The sequence below is a fragment of the Pristiophorus japonicus genome, unplaced genomic scaffold (assembly GCF_044704955.1).
Source record: "Pristiophorus japonicus isolate sPriJap1 unplaced genomic scaffold, sPriJap1.hap1 HAP1_SCAFFOLD_279, whole genome shotgun sequence".
Classification (NCBI taxonomy): Eukaryota; Metazoa; Chordata; class Chondrichthyes; family Pristiophoridae; genus Pristiophorus; species Pristiophorus japonicus.
In genome coordinates this window covers 543,007-549,486 of record NW_027252549.1, presented here as the reverse complement: position 1 = coordinate 549,486, position 6,480 = coordinate 543,007, and positions in this window count along the sequence as shown.

Here is a 6,480-nt window from a genome sequence, read left to right as displayed (position 1 = left end):
GCACAGTATCGATGCGGACTTAGAGTCCTGCATTCACAGATGTTACACATGCTCGCAGTTAAGCAATGTACCCAGGGAGGCGCCTCTAAGTTTAAGGTATTGACCCTCCAAACCGTGGTCTAGGGTATACGTCGACTATGCAGGCCCATGCTTGGTAAAATGTTACTTTTGGTTGTAGACGCGTACTCCACGTGGATTGAATGTGAGATAATGTCGGCTAGCAAATCTGCTGTCACCACTGAAACGCTGCAGGACATGTTTGCCACACACAGCTTACCCGATGTTCTGTTGAACGACAACGGGCCATGTTTTCCCAATGCGGAGTTCAAAGAATTCATGAATCATAACGGGATCAAGCATGTCAAATCTGCGCCGTGTCAACCAGCGTCCAATGGTCAGGCAGAGAGAGCAATGTAAACCATCAAGCAAGTCTTGACGAGGGTAACTGAAGGCTCACCCCAGACTCGCTTATCCCGAGTCCTGTTTAGCTATCGCACGAGACCCTGCTCGCTCACTGGGATCCCACCTGCTGAACTGCTCATGAAAAGAGCACTTAAGATAAGGCTCTTGTTAGTACACACTGAAATACATGAACAGGTAGAGAGCAGGCGGCTTAAACAAAGTGCGCACCATTACAGCACAAATGTGTCACGCGAGATTGAATTCAATGATCCTGTATTTGTAATAAATTATGGACCAGGTCCCAAGTGGCATCACGGCACTATCATGGCCAAAGAGGGGAGCAGGGTGTGTCGGGTCAAACTTTCAAATGCACTCATTCACCGGAAACACTTGGACCAAATCAAACTCGGATTCACGGACTATCCTGAGCAACCCACATTGGACCCTACCTTTTTTGATGCACCAACACACACACCAGTGGGAAATGACACCACGTTGACCACGAAGCAGAACCCATCACCCACAGCAGCCCTGCAGGGCACAACACACCAGGCAGCCCAGCAAGGCCAGCTGCACAGCAGCCCGGCGAGCGCCCAACAAATGATTCACCTACACCACCTTTCACACCGAGATGATCAACCAGGACAATAAGGGCCCCAGATCGACTCCCATTGTCAATAGTTATACTGTGCGGGAGAATGTTGTTAGAAATGTGGGCTTGTATTTACACTGTGCAGCCACCAGTAGGCGCATTCCCCGGAGTGCCAAGGGATCCCATAATCCCTTGGGAGCACAGACATTTCAGAAGGCTTCACAGGTTGGAGAGGCTCTCTGGAGACCTGCAATAAAAGATTCAGGTCACACTTTACTTTGAGCTCACAGTGTTCAGTCTGACTCTTTCTCCATACACTAGTCTGACATCACAATTGCAATTTTCCCGCCTATCACATTGCCTGTATCTTGCGGTGCTCACTGGGCAGAAGGCTGCAAATGTACCTGCAGACGCTGTGTGATCCCGAAACTCTCTCTCAAATAAAGTCTCTCCAACTTTAGTCTCTTTCTTTGCTTTCTGTGTGTGTACAGTATAAATGGAACCACTGTCTGTTTGTCACATAGGCCCCAGGCATTAGGTGTCACTCCCAGAGTTTGAGCTCCCTGGACTTTCTGTGCCATATCTAATCCGTGCTGTAGCTGCCCTTGCATTGTGTGGTGGAACTGTGTAGATGGTGTTTTGCTCTGTATCTAACCCGTGCTGTACCTGCCCTGGGAGTGTGTTGGTACATTGTAGATGGGACTGTACTCTCTGTATCTAACCCATGCTGCACATGCTCCGGGAGTGTTTGACGGGACAGTGTTGAGGGAGCTTTACTCTGTATCTAGCCCGTGCTGTAACTGCCCTGGGAATGTTTGATGACACAGTGCAGAGAGAGCTTTACTCTGTATCTAACCACCTGTACCTGCCCTGGGAGTGTTTGATGGGACAGTGTAGAGGGAGCTTTACTCTGTATCTAACTCCCTGTACCTGCACTGGGAGTGTTTGATGGGACAGTGCAGAGGGAGCTTTACTCTGTATCTAACCCCCTGTGCCTGCCCTGGGAGTGTTGATGGGAAAGTGTAGAGGGAGCTTTACTCTGTATCTAACTCCCTGTACCTGCCCTTGGAGTGTTTGATGGGACAGTGTAGCCGGAGATTTACTCTGTATCTAACCCCCTCTACCTGCCCTGGGAGTGTTTGATGGGACAGTGTAGAGGGAGCATAACTCTATATCTAACCCCCTGTACCTGCCTTGGGAGTGTTTGATGGGACAGTGTAGAGGGAGCTTTACTCTGTATCGAACCCGTGCTGTACCTGCCCTGGGAGTGTTTGATGGGACAGTGTAGCCGGAGATTTACTCTGTATCTAACCCGTGTTGTACCTGCCCTGGGAGTGATTGATGGGACAGTGTAGCTGGAGATTTACTCTGGATCTAACCCGTGCTGTACCTGCCCTGTGAGTGTTTGATGGGATAGTGCAGAGAGAGCTTTAATTTGTATCGGACCCGTGCTGTACTTGCCTTGGTAGCGTTTCATGGGAAAGTGTAGAAGGAGCTTTTCTCTGTGTTTAACCAGTGCTGCACCTGCCCTGGGAGTGTTTGATGGGACAGTGTAGAGGGAGCTTAACTCTGTATCTATCCCCGTGCTGTACTTGCCCTGGGAGTGTTTAATGGGACAGTGTCGAGGGAGCTTTACTCTGGGTCTCATCTGTGCTGTGCCTGCCCTGGGAGTGTTTGATGGGACAGTGTAGAGGCAGCTTTACTCTGTATCTAACCCCCTGTACCTTGCCCTTGGAGTGTTTGATGGGACAATGTAGAGGGAGCTTTACTCTGTATCTAACCCCCTGTACCTGCCCTGGGAGTGTTTGATGGGACAGTTTAAAAGGAGATTTACTCTGACACGTTCTATAATCTATCAGACGTTGATGCATCAGAGTATTTCTCTTTAGCATCACCTGGCACGTGAAGGACCATAATATTAAAAGAGACTGCATGATCCGCCTGTTCGCTGTGCAGTCATTTCGCCTCTGCAGCACAACGTAAAAAGGCTGGGGGAATTGTGTCGTTACAATGATCGGACACTAGGTGGCGCAGCGGCTCCTTCACCGAAGGGACTTGGATTCAAACACAACTCAGACAGGACGGGTGATGAATAACTCTCAGGGGAATAAAACAAAGTGTGATAGGGAAAGGGAACGATGTGAATGAGCCTTGGAGAATGGAACTCAACAAAGTCCAACATATTCCATTTATCATTCATGATTTATTTACAATTTCACATCGAACAATTTACAGAGACGTTTTTAAAATGTTAACACAAATTGAATATAACAAATGAGCGTCACATTGAGCCTGGAACACACGCGGCCTGAGCTGCCAGCTATCTGTACAACTGCAACAGACACCAGGGAGAGAGAAACAGTTCAACATAAAGGGAAGGGAATAATTGTGAATCATGAATGAGAAAAGTGACTTCGTTATACATGAGATATTCAAACAATTATGAAACTCAGAGATACATTTACATTATAGCAACGAATATCTCACTTCTCAAACACAGAGACGAAAAAACTGAAGTCAATTGAATCCGGGAATCACCAAGAGGACCTAGTTTATTTTCAGGACACAGTGATGTTAATAACCAGATGAGGAAAATCCACGGCGGCCGAGATCCAGCCGATCACTTGACCTGTAAAAGAGGGATAAAAGATTGAAGCAGGGATTTAGTGCTTTGGGGCAATTATCTCAGGGTTTTTATCAATGAAACGTTCAGAGATTTGGCAAACCGCTTCAGTCAGCTCGAAGCGAATGCAGTGAATCTTCTCACCTTCACCAGAGTGACGGCAGCGCTATAGAACATGCTCAGGAAGAACAGGATGATGAATGTGGAAGCGGTTGTCCAGATGTTGCCGCTCTGGCCCTCGTACTCTTCATCCCAGATGTGATCTGAGGAATCTGCGGAGATGTAGTGGAGGAAAATATTCAGAACATTTGCTAATCCAAAATATCATAGTATTATTATATATTCTATTTTATTTCCTTAAGGTATTAGTTTGTTCTCTAACTTGATGTTCAATGTATGCCCTGTGTTAAGTTAATCACTCTCAACAATCTATCTGTGTTCCTAATTCCACAGTCGCTCTTCCTTTATGATCCTCCTACGTCCGTGTTGGAAAATTTGACAGTTTTCCTTCAATGTGACACGCTCATTGATTTTGTATCAATTTCATAGGATTTACCGTTCGGGAATAGTATGATGTAATATCGAGGGAGGTTTACTGAGCGATACCGATTATTTTAACAATAGTTTTAGCGACCAAATTATTTGGAGACTGTCAAGGGGGCAGTGTAAGACGTCAGATGTGAGTTATAATCTTGATTAGTTTGTGACGGTCAGTGTTCTGAACTTAATTAACTTGCATCAGTTTCCAACTAAGAACGTTAATTCAGTGTGTGTGTAGGACCAGAATAGAGGAATGTGAGATATTATGACATCAGAAATGATTTATTGAATATAATGGTTGGGAGACTGTTCCAAGGGTGTATTTTAATTCTATATTCATCGATAGCCTGATGTATTTTGTGCACTTTAGTGTTTACATATATGTGCATGACGATCACTTGTTCTGGTTTAGTCTGTGTTTGTGTGTTGATGTGTGTTAATGTAATGTTGATATGCAAGTTTGCGGGTGTTAATGCGCGATTCTATGTATCTATATTTAAGTGTAAGTGTGTGTTTATTTTCGTACGCTTGTGTACGTTTACTTGTCGGTCTTTGTGTGTTTGTATGAAATTTTGTGTATTTATGTTTAAATGTCTGTGTTTTGTATAAGTACGTTCACGTGTGTGTTTTTCATGTGTGTGTGTATGGTTATGTGTAAGTATTGTGTATGTTTAGGGGTAAGCATGTGTGCGCTTATGTGTAAATGTGTGTGTTCGCATGTAAATGTGTGTGTGTGTGTTATGCGTTAGTGGGATTGTGTTGATGTGTGTGTTTATGCGAGTGTAAGTGCATGTGTGTGTGCGTGTGTGTGTGTGTATGTGTGTTAATGCGTGTGTTTTTGTCTGTTTAGTGTTAGGGTGCGTGTGTGTATTTTTGCTGTCATTCAAACTTTAAGAGAGTACTAATAACTGGTTCAGACAATAAACGTGTGTATTATATTCTGGGCACGTGTAATATCCTGTGTAAGTGTGCCTATGTGCGTGTTTATGTGTAAGTCTCTGTGTGTTTATGTGTAAGCGTGAACTTTCACAAAAACACACGCACTCACTTTTGCACGCATTCTTCCCCGCTCTGTGTAAATGTTTTCAGCGTGAGACGCCAGGTGACGTCAGGCGACGGAATGCAACAATTCAACGATGGGTATCTCTCTCTGGTGGGAATTGAGGGGTACAGTGGCTTAACAATTGCCGTTTCCCCTCACTGTGTTGGAGGATCTGAAACACAATCAGTTAACAATTGCCCTTTCGCCTCTCTCTGATGGGGCAGTGGGAGGTACAGGGGGTTAACAATTGCCCTCTCCCCTCTCTCTGGTGGGGCAGTGGGGGTACAGTGGTAAACAATTGCCCTTTCCCCTCCCCCTGATGGGGCAGTGGGAGGTACAGGGGGTTAACAATTGCCCTTCCCCCTCCCCCTGATGGGGCAGTGGGAGGTACAGGGGGTTAACAATTGCCCTTTCCCCTCCCCCTGATGGGGCAGTGTGAGGTACAGGGGGTTGACAATTGACCTTTCCACTCTCTCTCTGGTGGGGCAGTGTGAGGTACAGTGGGTTGACAATTGACCTTTCCACTCTCTCTCTGGTGGGGCAGTGTGAGGTACAGTGGGTTGACAATTGACCTTTCCCCTCTCTCTGGTGGGGCAGTGTGAGGTACAGGGGGTTGGCAATTGGCCTTTCCACTCTCTCTCTGGTGGGGCAGAGTGAGGTACAGTGGGTTGACAATTGACCTTTCCCCTCCCTCTGTTGGGGCAGTGGTCTTACAATGAGTTAACAGTTGACCTTTCCCCCCTCCCTAGTGCGGTAGTGGGAGTACAGGGGGTTAACGATTGAACTTTCCCCTCCCCCTGGTGGGGCAGTGGAGGGTACAGGGGGTTAACAATTGTCCTTTCCCCTCTGGTGGGGCAGTGGAGGGTACAGGGGGTTAACAATTGACCTTTCCCCTCTGGTGGGGCTGTGGGGGGGTACAGGGGGTTAGCAATTGACCTTTCCCCTCGCTCTGTTGGGGCAGTGGGAGTTGCAGGGGGTTAACAATTGACATTTCCCCTCTCTCTGGCGGGGTAGTGGGAGTACCGTGGGTTAACAATTGACATTTCCCCTCCCCCGGGTGGGTCAGTGGGTGGTACAGGGGGTTAACAATTGACCTTTCCCCTCTGGTGGGGCAGTGGGGGGTCCAGGTGATTAACAATTGACCTTTCCCCTCTGGTGGGTCAGTGGTGGGTACAGGGGGTTAACAATTGACTTGTTCTCTCTCTCTGTTGGGTCAGTGGGGGGTACAGGGGGTTAACAATTGATTGTTCTCTCTCTCTGGTGGGGCACTGGGGGTACAGG